Here is a 12,627-nt window from a genome sequence, read left to right on the forward strand (position 1 = left end):
GCAGGTACTGGGACAAATGTTTTGCTTCCTCCCTCTGGCATACAGGAAGGGGGAGTGCAGGGAAAGAGACAAATGCCACACACCCACCCACCTGATATCAGGAAGTGTTGTCCAAGGCTGTATGCTTTGGAATGGATAATAAACAGAGAGACAGACTCCAGCAGGTGCAGCTTAATACAATTAATCAATCATCCCTTGTTTATGATCACAGAACTAATATGTGTGATTTGCTTTTTCAAAAAAAATAATGAAAGGGAAACCATCCTATCCCCCAATGTCGCAAAACAGGAAGAAAAGTTTGGTTGTGGCTGTGTAAACGGTGTCCTCCTCACCCAATTCCATTTCCCGAATTTTATACCATTTGCTTTCTTGTCTTGTCTTGCCAAGTTCTCCACTGAACTTTTCTCTTTCTGATTTATCTTTCTGGAATATGGCAAGGAGGATTTCTTGGCTGAGGAGTACAATTTTCAGGGATTTTTGCCCCAGTGGGATGGGGGCAGGGAGCTACAGCCAGGTACTCTGTCAAAACCAAGTGAAATGATTTTGATCAATGAAACAAACAGCTTCAGTAACAAATTTAACAAAACGTTTTTAATGCTTTTTTTTTTGTTCTTATCCCTATTACTTAACATTGCAATGGCCTGCAGTATGGTATGAGAATAAGAATTTATACCCTCATCTCTAATCAAAGGTTAATGCCTAACACACACCTGGCGGGGGTGGCTCTCCCACCTGCATCCATTCATTTCCCTTTCAGATTTGCTTAAGGTAAATGTAACTCTTGGGCAGGCAGCCTCTGTTCCCCCTGCAGCCAAACAAAAAGGGTTTCCCTCTTCAATCTGGATTGTTCTGGAGTGGCCACCCAACCAACGACAGGAGCTTGGGCTTATAAGACATTAGCACCAGGACACTGTTTCTGTTGGTTTACCCAGCTGGAGAGGAACAAAGGTCCCTTATCTTGGTGCAACTCCGGCTGAGCACTGCAGGCCAAAGGGGCAGAGTCAACACCAGCGCAAACAAGGCCCTTCCGGGGACAGGGAAACCAGCTGGGTCAGGGAAGAAACCTAGTTCACAGGGGTCATCGGGGAGTTCACATGCCCAGGGGGCAGTCTGAGCAGAAGTCCCAATTAAAGAAGGCCAGGTACTTTGATGTCACCTTTTCCGGGGGGGGGGAGAGCTCCTCAATTGCACAGAATTCTTCATGGAATGCGGGGCTCGCATGAAGGCCGTGGAGCTGAATTCTCAAACTACTCACTTAAGAATTTTGCGATAGTGTCCTGAATAACTCAAAAGCCTGAACATCCTAGGACTACTCTAGTGCAACTGGTTTGCTGATTGCAGTTGGGTGCACATGTCAGGGCAGTGGCAGAGTAGCACATCTGAGGATTATTTATGTGTATCACAATGAGTAATATCCTGTGTATTGCTGGACTTTTTTTTTTGTAAATACACACATACGCCTTTACTTTTAACCTCTCTGGTTTTAATTTTCATTATTTAATCAAATCCCACCTAAGACATGGTAGGTAACCAGGCTTTTAATATTTTCATTGCTATAGTTGAAAAGTGGTAAGTAGGAAAAGGGACCTTTTGTGTTACTCTTATTTTAAGCAATACCACATGGATGTCATTAATAAACAATTTCATAAAGATTAAGGGCAGTAGCAAAAGGAGTCCAAAACGGAGCCACGTGTTGCTGTTTAAAGTTTCACCACAAACTCATAAGCCAGACCCTTCTAGTATGGAAACTAGGCAAGCAGGAGGCTGTTAATGGAAGGAATATTGATGGTTTACTAAGTCTAATCTTTTGTTATACTCCAAGCCTACGAGACTGTAGCTTCCTTCAAGTGTACATTTACAAGAATATGCTATAATCTACTTCCGTTTGGTGCTGCCAATAAATTCCACGAGTCCATGGCATGGCTACAAATCTTATGCATGTTTACTCAGAAGTAAGTTCCCTTCTGCTTAATGGGGCTTACTCCCCACTGTTTATGGATAGGACTGCAGCTGTAGTCGTCTAATCAATATGATTAATCTCTCCCCAAAATCTTTTAATATATTAAAAAAGTACCTGTGGTTAGATTACGGATTTTTTGCTTTAAATGTAACCTTGTAATACAAAGATTAGTGATGCAAATTATAGGCAGGAGAGATGGCAGCTCTGGGTTGGTGTACACAATGTGGTATACTTGAACACAAAGATCTGCATTATATAGAGTCAGATCATTGGTCCAGCAAGATCAGGAAGTGTAGGGAGCCAGTGTGGTAGAGTGGTAAGGGCATTGCACTAGGATCTAGGAGATCCAGCTTCAAATCCCTCCTGTGCCTTGGAAGCTTGCTGGGTAACCTTGGGCCAGTTATGCTCTCTCAGCCTAACCTACCACACAGGATTGTTAGAAGAAAACAAAGGCGATGTCAGCCACTCTGGGTCCCCCCTGGGGAGAAAAGTGAGGTATAAATTAAGTAATTGAATTATGGTTGTTGGGGGTTTTCCGGGCTGTATTGCCGTGGTCTTGGCATTGTAGTTCCTGACCCCCAACAACCATCGTTCTCCAGCCGTGAAAGCCTTCGACAATAATTGAATTATGTTCGTATAGGGGATCTTCAGGGTCTCAGACATAGATCTTGAAGGAATCCCAAGGGTCATCTAGTCCAACCGCCTGCACAATGCAGAAGATTCACAGGTCTCTCCTCCCCTCTTCCCTCAGTGACCTTGCTCTATGCCCAGAGGAAGGCCAAAAAAACCCCACCCTCCAGGATGCCCAGGCAATGTGGCCTGGAGGATAATTCCTTCTTGATCCCAAAGTGATGATTGGTATTACCCTGAGTATGTAAGAAAGGACCAAAGCACCGGGATCATCCCCTCGTGCCTCCCCTCTCCCAATCCGTGCGCGTTCGTATCAAGGAGGTCTTTCTTTCCCATCGCATACTGCTTGACCCTTTTAACTGGAGATGCTGGGGATTGAACCGGGAAACTTCAGCATGCTAGACACTGCCACTAAGCCATGGCCCCATCCCATTCATATATCCCCACCCCACCCATATATCCTGGAGTGATTGCTCTAGGAGGCACACAATCGTATCTTGGAGGAGCAAATCCTGAGAAATTTAGACAGAGGCAGATTGTGGACTCATCTTTCCCTTGTATTCCCTCCACTAGCTGTACTGGGCCTCCAACCTGCTTCTCTGCAGAACCAGTTTTGCCCTGCATGGCTCGATGCCCCTCCCTCTCGGCCTCCTCTTGGGCCAACCTCTCCAGGCTTCCCTCTTCCCTACTTACTTATTTCCCCTTGTTTGCTTATTCAGAGTAGTTGCACATCTGGTATCCCCTTTGACCAGTCTTCGAATTCCTTCAGGGCTGTATCACAAGCCAATATAAAGGATGAGATTTCACTCTGGCCTTCAGGCAGGGGGGGGCGGGGGCCACTTGTTCAAATGATTAGTAATGGGATATCGAACTTTTCACCTGCATGTTGACAGTTCAAAAGCTGTGATCATTCCCTGTGGCTGTCTCAATAGGGTGGGGCCAGTTTGCATTCTCAGCATCTATTAAGCATGAGAAACTCTAAAAGCAACAGTTAGACGGGGACAGTCAGTTCCAGGGTTGACAACAGGCCAGAATAAAAACATCCTGACCCTTTAATAGAGGCTTAAGGTGGGGCAATCGGAAAGCTGAAGCTTTATGCATCACTTGGTAAACAACATCCTATTAAGCCTCTCTTAAAAGATCAGGGCAGGAGGGAAGGCGGGATGGTGTAGCCGATCTCCTCAGATCTTGGAAGCTAAACAGAGTCAGTACTTGGATGGGCGACCACCAAGGAAGAGTCCACAGAGGAAGGCACTGGCAAACCACCTCTGCTTCTCACTTGCCTTGAAAGCCCCTTGCTGGGACCGTCATAGGTCAGGTGTGACTTGACAGCCTTTTACACACGCACAAAGGGTCAGGGCAGCTACAGCTGGGTTTCTAATACACTCAGTGGAACAAGGTTGAAGTTGAAATAATATAGGAGGACATGAAAGGTCTGCCTGCAGTGCTCAGTCTGGGATGCCTCATACGGACATGCAAACCACCGTGCGATTCTTCAGTTAATAACTGAGACGTCTGCTTGTGTGAACCAACCTGGAGAGTCACCAAGTGTTGCATAATCGAGGGGAGTACAGCCATCTTTGAAACTGACCTTAGATTTGTATAACTGGAAGATTCCATATGGTCAACAAGGCCAGAACCATCCATTAAGCAGCTCCTGTATATGCAGATCCGCTTATTAATTTTTATATAGACATTTATAGTCTGGCTTTTATCCTAATAATGACTCAGAGCAGTTTGCGTAATTGTCCTCGCCTCCATTTTATCCTCACAATAGCCTTGTGAGGCAGGTTTGTCTGAGAGAATCCTATAGTTTGTGAAAGGATGGTTTAAAATGCCTCTGAGCATGTACAGAATACATTTCTCTCACCATTTAGTAATCACAGCCTAGCCCAATGAGGTTTCATGGCAGAGTAGGGATTCCAATGTGGGTTTGCCAGATCCTACGCTCAAACCACTACACATAATACATTCCAGACCGTTCCTCTAGAAATAAATCCAGAAGTGCCATATAGCGTGTGCTTCAGTAATCAACCTTGCTGCTTAAAAGCCAGTCACTCACAGAGTAAATCTTTTCCTGGGTACCATCACAGAGATCAGCCACACCTGAGCATGAGTACAATTCCTCCATCAAGTCATCTCAAGTCAAAGGAAATTATATTACAGGCTGGTGGGACATGCTCTCCCTGACCTTTGCTTGTTGATGGATACCTTGCCTGCATTGCCAAACAAACATTTCTGATGTTGTACTGGAACAGCTGTTACTATAGAAAGTCAGTGTGGTCTAGCAATTGGACTGTCTGGGAGGACCAGATTAAACTCTCCACCCAGCCGTGGAAGTCATACAGGGTTGTTGTGAGGATAAAGTGGAGGAGATGGGAATGATGTGAACCGCTTGGGTGCCCCTTGAAGAGAACAGAAGAGTATAAATACAGTAAACAAATAAACATCCTCTATACTAAATGTCATAGTCGGGGGAACATGCTTTGATCTGGGGGGGGGGTGCGAGTCCTGTTCAAATCTCATCTCTGTCACCAATTGACTTGCTAGTCTTAGCCAAGCCAATCTCCTCCAGTTTAATCCCAAATTTATCCCAAATTCCGACCTACTTTGCAAGGCAGTTTTAAGGATTTCTGTGAGAATGCATACAAAAGTTCTTTGAATATTGAACGTACCATACAAATGTAAAAAATTATTTGCATTTTTTGCTTTTCCGCTGTTTTGTACACGCTCGCATTTCTTGCCTTTGGTTGCTTATTCATTATGCAGTGCAATGCTGGGTCCATTTACTCGGAAGGAAGTCCTACTGAATTCAGCAGGGTTTCCTCCCAATACACATGGGACTACAGCCAAAAAAACTGCAAGTGGTTTGAGGGCCAGAGATAATTGAGGGGCTAAGGCCCATTGATCTGTGTTAGGACTCCAGCTGCTCACCTGGCTTTTAACTTAAGGAATAATGCAGATTTTGACAGGTTTGGGTGGGGGAGCAACTGTTTTATAGAAGCAGGTGTGATTCAGGGGCCTCTGAATCTGGAGGTAAATTAAGCTTTATTGGAGGGGAAGGGCCTGTACCTTCAGGAGATCAGGAATCATGACTAGTGACAGATGGTAAAAGAGTCATCTATTGTGTCTGACCATCGGGACAAGATGGTCACATTGACATTTTCTAGACGTACAAATGATTAGATTTTAGGATAACCATCATGGTTTGATTTATACAATGCCCTTTTTGCTGCCAAATAGTATACCGGGTGCTTCATTTAAAAAAGTTATATGCCATCATAAAATCTTTAAAAAGACATTCATAGCCCATCCATTAAAAGTCAGGAACATGGAATTTAAAAAGGATAATCACTCTATACCTAGCAGCAAGTAAAGTTTTACTTACAGCACCTGGGAAACGGAAAAGAGTTTAGGCAACTTTTTAAGAGGAGGAGCTGCAGTAGAGGAAGACTCCTTACGCCAGAAGAAGATGCCATCTACTAAATGACTCAAGCAGGGCCAGAGAGCGAGAGGCCACGGCTCAATGTTAGAACATACCCAAGGTGCCATGTTCGAGGCCCAGCATCTCTAGTCGAATAGGAAGTGATTTGAAAGAGCTCTACTCAAGACCATGGAGAATGGCTGTCAGAGTAGATAATACTGACTTTGAAAGACCAATGGTCTGAGTCACTATAAGGCACCTTTATGTATGTATTCATGCAGCAATAAGAACCCAGTGGTTCTGACTGTCTCTTGATGACAATACCCTGACCTGGATAGCCCAGGCATGCCTGATCTCATTAGATCTTGACAGCTAAGCAGGGTCGGCCTTGGTTAGTAATTGGATGGAAGACTTCCAAAGAAGACCAGGGCTGCAGAGCCAGGCAAAATGGCAAACCACCTCTGTTAGTCTCTTGCCTTGAAAACCCCAGCAGGGTGGTGGTGGTGGTGGTGGTCGCCATATGTCAGCTATGACTTGACAGCACATTGCACCACTACCACCACCACCAATAATGACAAAAACTGCACTTATATACCACTCTTCTAGACAGATTAGTGCCCCACTCAGAGCAGTGAACAAAGTGTTATTATCATCCCTACAGTATATCTGAGGAGTTGGAGCTGAGAAGAGCAGCTTACCCAAGGCCAGCTATGCTAGTACTGGGATTCAAACCAGCAGAGTGCTAATTTGCAACCCAAACAGTTAACCACTGCATTGGCCACTGTGAAGCAGAACTGCATTATGGTGTGCCACATCTCCCACATTCAGAGGACCATGACAAGATCTGCACAGCCTCACTGCCTGCTGAAGTGATAGGGAACATAGCCTGACTTTAAAGGTCCAATTTAAGATATAAAGGCTGCAGTATGGCCATTGCCATACGCTAGGACATCACAGCCTCTACAAGGGTGCCTAGTCTAAAGTTTTGGGCCCCAAGACTCGGGTTTAGGGGATCATGCTCAGGGTGGCAGGATTGCAGGGTCCTCAGCTAGCCACACACTTGCTAGTTTCTTTAGGTCCATCTTTTCACAGCCATATGATTAAGACTACACCCATTCGCAGAGACCAGGAGGCACAATTCCTAACTGTCATTAGTACTGTGCTATTCAATGCAGTATCAGTTATAGGAAAGGGGAGACTTGTCTTGGCAGTAATATGTGCGAAAAGGATCTAGGGGTCTTAGTAGATCATACACTGAACATGAGTCAGCAGTGTGATGTGGTAGCTAAAAAGGCAAATGCAATTTTGGGTTGTATCAAGTGTCCAGCTCACACAAAGTGATGGAATTGTTCTGGTTAGACCTCATCTAGAGTATTGTGTTCAATTTTGGGCTCCACAATTTGAGAAGGATATAAGACAAGCTGGAACATGTGCAGAGGAGGACAACAAAGATGGTAAGAGGTCTGGAGACCAAGTCCTATGAGGAAAGGTTGAAGGAGCTCAGTATGTTTAGCTTGGAGAGGAGATGACGGAGAGGTGATATGACAACCATCTTCAAGTACTTGAAGGGCTGTCATATAGAGGATGGCATGGAGTTGTTTTCCGCTGCCCCAGAAGATTGGACCAGAACCAACAAGTTGAAATTAAATCCAAAGACTTTTTGGCTAAACATTAGAAAAAACTTCCTGACAGTCAGAGCGGTCCCTCAGTGGAACAGGCTTCCCTGAGAGGTGGTGGGCTCTCCTTTGGAGGTTTTTAAGCAGAGGCTATATGGCCATCTGACAGTAATGCTTACCCTGTGAACCTAGGCAGATCATGAGATGGAGGTCAGGAGGGGCTGCATCAGTTCTTGGTTCTTGTGGTCCCTTTTTACATGCCCATGGAGGGACCAATCACCACCTTGGGGTCAGGTAGTGGTTTTCCTCAGACCAGTTTGGATAGGGATCCTGAGGGTGTTTTTCCATCTTCTGGGCATGGAGTAAGAGTCACTGGGTATGTGCATGCGGGGAGATATTTGTGAATTTCCTGCATTGGGCGGGGGGTTGGACTGGATGACTCTGGAGGTCCCTTCCAACCCTATGGTTCTAAGTTCTACCCCTTGAGCCTCAGGGTATACTAGAGACTCTACAACTCTGACTCTCTAAATCCAAGAAGAGCTAGATTTCCAGGGTATAAGCATCTGAGAGTCAGAGTTCTCTGGAAATCCAGTTGGTCTTTAAGGTGCTACTGGACCCCAACTCTGCTGTTCTACTACCGACCAACACAGCTATCCACCTGAAACTAAGTCCAAGAAAAAATATTTTAGCATTCAATATTATTTTGAGAAGAGTTCTGAAAGGTAGACCAAGGCAGTCTTAATGATTCTGGGATCCTTGGCAAAAGTCCAGAATGGACCCCCGAATCACTTCCCACCCCACCTCTGCCAGGGCTAAGCAAGTGCAGTGGGCAGGAGCTGTCACTGTGCTGGAAGCCAGTCCTTTTCTGGACTGTACTGGAAGGCAGCTGCCTGAGCCCTAGAGCATGTGCAAGCGTGGGCAGAAGCCTGCTTTTTTTCCCCTTCCCCTTTGGGCAGGTGAGGCTGTGCATGGCTGCCCCACCCCACAAGTGCAGAGCCAGGGCAGTTGTCCCAAGGTAGAAAACTAGTTGCTTGTAGGTCCAGAGGAGTTAGCCACGTTAGTTTGTAGTCGCAAAATAGTAGAGAGTCCAGTAGCACCTTTAAGACTAACCAACTTTATTGTAGCATAAGCTTTCGAGAAGAGAACCGTGGTTCTCAAAAGCTTATGCTACAATAAAGCTGGTTAAAGGTGCTACTGGACTCTACTATTTGCTTGTAGAAACTGTTTCCAAATGGGATGAAGGGGGCAACATCCAAACAAAATACTGAATACCAAACTGTGTCTTAGAGATTTGTGCTTTATTTGCAAAAAAACCGAGGCTTCCAAGTTTCTGCTCTATTTCTAGGTGCAAAGCAGTCTGTAGAAAAGTCAGATCAGATTCTGCTTCCAAGCTTTTGGTGATGGGGGGGGGGAGGTCTTGGTAGAAAAAAGCAGAATACAGGATGAGATTCAACAACTGTGATTTTACCATTCGACTTGCACACGTTATTGTCTCGGAAGAAATGTACCTGGCACAGCTCTGCCCCCCCGCCTCCCCCAAGTCTGGCTGCTTAACATATCATATTCTCATGAACAATACAAATCAAGCTATTCCAGATGTTTCAAGGACAATATGAAGGTGCCAAAGCAAAGCCGGACAGCCGTTGTTATGCATTTGTGCTTTAAGGAGAAAGGTGGATATCAAACTCATCCTCCCACCTTGGTGCAGCACAATAGGAAAAAATATAATGCTGAAAAGGTCTGCAGAAACTCAGAGCTTTGAGGTACTGCAGTGTTAAAGCTCTGCCAAAGGGGATTGTGTGTGATTTATCCCGATCACACTTTCTCTAAAGCTGAAAAACAGACTTCTTTGTGTAGTCCTATTAATGGTGATCCAAAAACCAGAATTGGGGGGTTTAAAATCTCATTGCCCAGCTTTTCAAAAAGCTAAAATCCATGATAACAGCTCTACACAAATTATACAACTGAGCCTGAAGATTTCTAGAAAATACACTGTGATATATCTTTAATCATTGTGCTTACAAGCTAGACCAGAGATTCCTGACCAGCTGAGAGCAAAATTAAAATGGAAGTATTCTTCATACCGTCAGAGGTAGCCAATCCCTGGTTTTGTGCAGGACTTGTAGTTCTGGGTGTCTCATCAATGGGCAGGCAATTCTGCAGCACCATTGCAGCCTGAAGAACTGCTAACATCTGCAACAGTTTTAACTCTGGTTAACTAAAAACAGATTTTGAAGATAATTAACAGAAATCTGGGTAGGGTGACCATGGTTAGAAAAAAGATCAAGAGGGTTACGTCTGCACTGCTGGTCCTCTTATTTTATCTTCGCTAATTATTCATTCTGCTTTTCACCTCCAACTAAGTAACACATGCCTATGGAATGGACTAGGGCACCAAGATCAGCACCCAGCCAAAAGCCACTCAGTGATCTTGGGAACCAAATGAACATTTGAACCATAGTAACTTATGCCTCCTAGCCCAACGTTTTAGCCCTGGAGCCCCCAGATTTATTATGCATGTGAGCACTTTTGGAATGTTGAGAAAGGGTAGAGGGTCACATTAAAAAAATGTCTGCAGGACTAATCACAAAATGGCAGACAATTGCAAAATATAAGCAGGTTCCAAGCCAAGCATCCTCCCATGGTGGAGCAGCCATTTCCAAAAATTGCTCCCTGCAGACTAAAAGGTGATGCCTTCTGGGGTCCTCTAAATATCTTTTGCTTCAATGAGATAGAGAAGAGCCAGGTTCTTACCTGCAAGGAAAAGAAACTTAGGGGAAGAATTGAGCTTGTAGGAGACATTGGCAAGCTCCACATTGGGGGGTGGGGGGGTTGGGTTTACTGGTTTAGCCCCTAGGCTACATCGTAAGTCCTATTTAGAACATAAGAAGTTTTCTTTAAAAGAATTTATTTGCTGCTGCTAAGAGGCATTGCTGTAAATGTTTTGTCTAGAATTCCCAAGGTTATTTATATATGTGACCAAATTATCAGTTGGTGGCATTTTTCTTCCTTCGTGCTGATGACTTGCCAAACAAGTCATCAGCACGATCATTTCCTTCTCCTATCAGCAGAAATTAGTGCCGCCAGACCCCTTTTACTATTAGGAGGGCATTTTTGAAAATAAACATAAGCAGTTACTGGTACTTGTTGAGACTAGTAAAAACAGTCTCGAGAACAATTCTACAAATCCCATTATTTTGTGGTACACCTGACAAGTTGTCTATGCAAGTCCTAGTTTTTGTACAAAAACCAAATTTACTTTGATCAATGTACTGAGTGAGTTATTCTTTCACCTGTACTGCAAATGACGAGTCATGCCTTCTTGCATCCTATTTTTGGAAGGTCTAGCAAGATATGCTAATAGAATCTTTACACAGCCAGTTCACTTTATAGGAGTATCAAGCTGGGTTGACTCTCCACACTACAAATAAGCTGAAAATGGACACATGAAACTAAAAAAAAGAGTGGCACATTAAAGGCTAACTACTATTGCAGCATAAGCTTTTGCTTATGGAAGGAAATTCATGCCACAAATAAATGTATTTAAGATGTGTTTTAGCTGGGTTTTGCAGCAAGAGCACAAAATGGCAGCCTGTTTCAAATACATCTACAAGAAGCCACTAACTGCAAGTACATGTAGAAGAGAACATAGCAAGTTTAGAGATGGCTTAGGATCCCTGAATATGCATTACCAGAAGTAAATAAATGGGGCTTAGACTGGATTAACTCTATATGGAATTGCCTTGTAATTTTGCAAGACTTCATGCCTATAGCATGAGCAGCAACAAAGCTTAACTCTATGGGACAGGAGAAGGAAAATTTTTGTTGCCACCCAGAGTTGCCACTTGGCTCTTCCATGCATGGGTCTCAGGACATTAAAGATCTCTCCCTCCTGTGACCGAGGGCAAGAGTGCCCCTTAGCCAAGCAAATGTTTTTCTTTCACCAGAGGCACAGCATCTTCTGGCTCTTTTCTTCTTGGCTCTCAGGAAACTGAACACATGCCATCTTGAAGAAGGGACTAAAATGTTCATGCAGCAATGGAGACTATTAGGAATGGGCAGAAAAATGGAAACTGCTTGTTTTATTGTGAACTGCTCTGAGCAAGCAGCGGTATAGAAATAGTCAATACATTTAAAAATCTGGCACCCACTCTAGCTGCATAGGCAGTACTCCCAAATGTTGCAAGCAGTCTTGTATTTACAGTCTGGACAGCTCCAAGCATGTGAGAAAGACATTGTCCTTATCTGGCTTGGAGACTTTGTATTTCATTGCAATTATTGCGCAACTCTCCACTATAGCAAGTGTTTACCATGTTTTCCTAGTAACTTACGGGAGGTAAACTAACTCCTGCTTGCAATAAGAAAAAGCCTGCCTAACTTCAGTGGAATTTAAAAATCCCTTTTTTGATGATCTCTTGCATTGTCCCTACCATATGGACACCAGCTTTCATGTACTGCAGCATGTCGTAGGAAACAATGTCCACTTACCTAGGATAAATCAAACTCCAAGGGATGTTAGACTACCTATTTGGACTTTTAAAGCTTTCACTGCTGTCATGTAATATTAAACGTGCTCACTTTCTTTTGGCAAGGATGACTATAAGTAAAGAGCATGCTATTATCTTTGAAGCATGAGGCGAGATTTGAGAATTAGACTGTAAGGCTTGAGATGTCAACATGGACAAAGAGGCTATGATCTTGAATAAGATGCTTTTGTGAAAGACAGACTCATAAACCCCCACCCTCACCCAACACATCAGTTTTGGTTGATAAGCTCTTAAATCCATTGAAAGATAACCTGGTACATGTTCCATAGGAAGGGGCCTAATAACTGTTTTGCCCGCAGGGGGTACCCGACCTATCCCGTCTGCCAGGGGAAACACGTGGGAGCGAATTTGCTGCAAAGACTAGCTTTCTGGGTTGCCAATGGTTGCATGGCAGCCACATCAGCTAAGCCTGAAGATCTGGAAAAGGTTTACATTGACTCTCTGCTTTCT

The sequence above is a fragment of the Eublepharis macularius genome, chromosome 11, assembly GCF_028583425.1.
Source record: "Eublepharis macularius isolate TG4126 chromosome 11, MPM_Emac_v1.0, whole genome shotgun sequence".
NCBI classification, from domain to species: domain Eukaryota; kingdom Metazoa; phylum Chordata; class Lepidosauria; order Squamata; family Eublepharidae; genus Eublepharis; species Eublepharis macularius.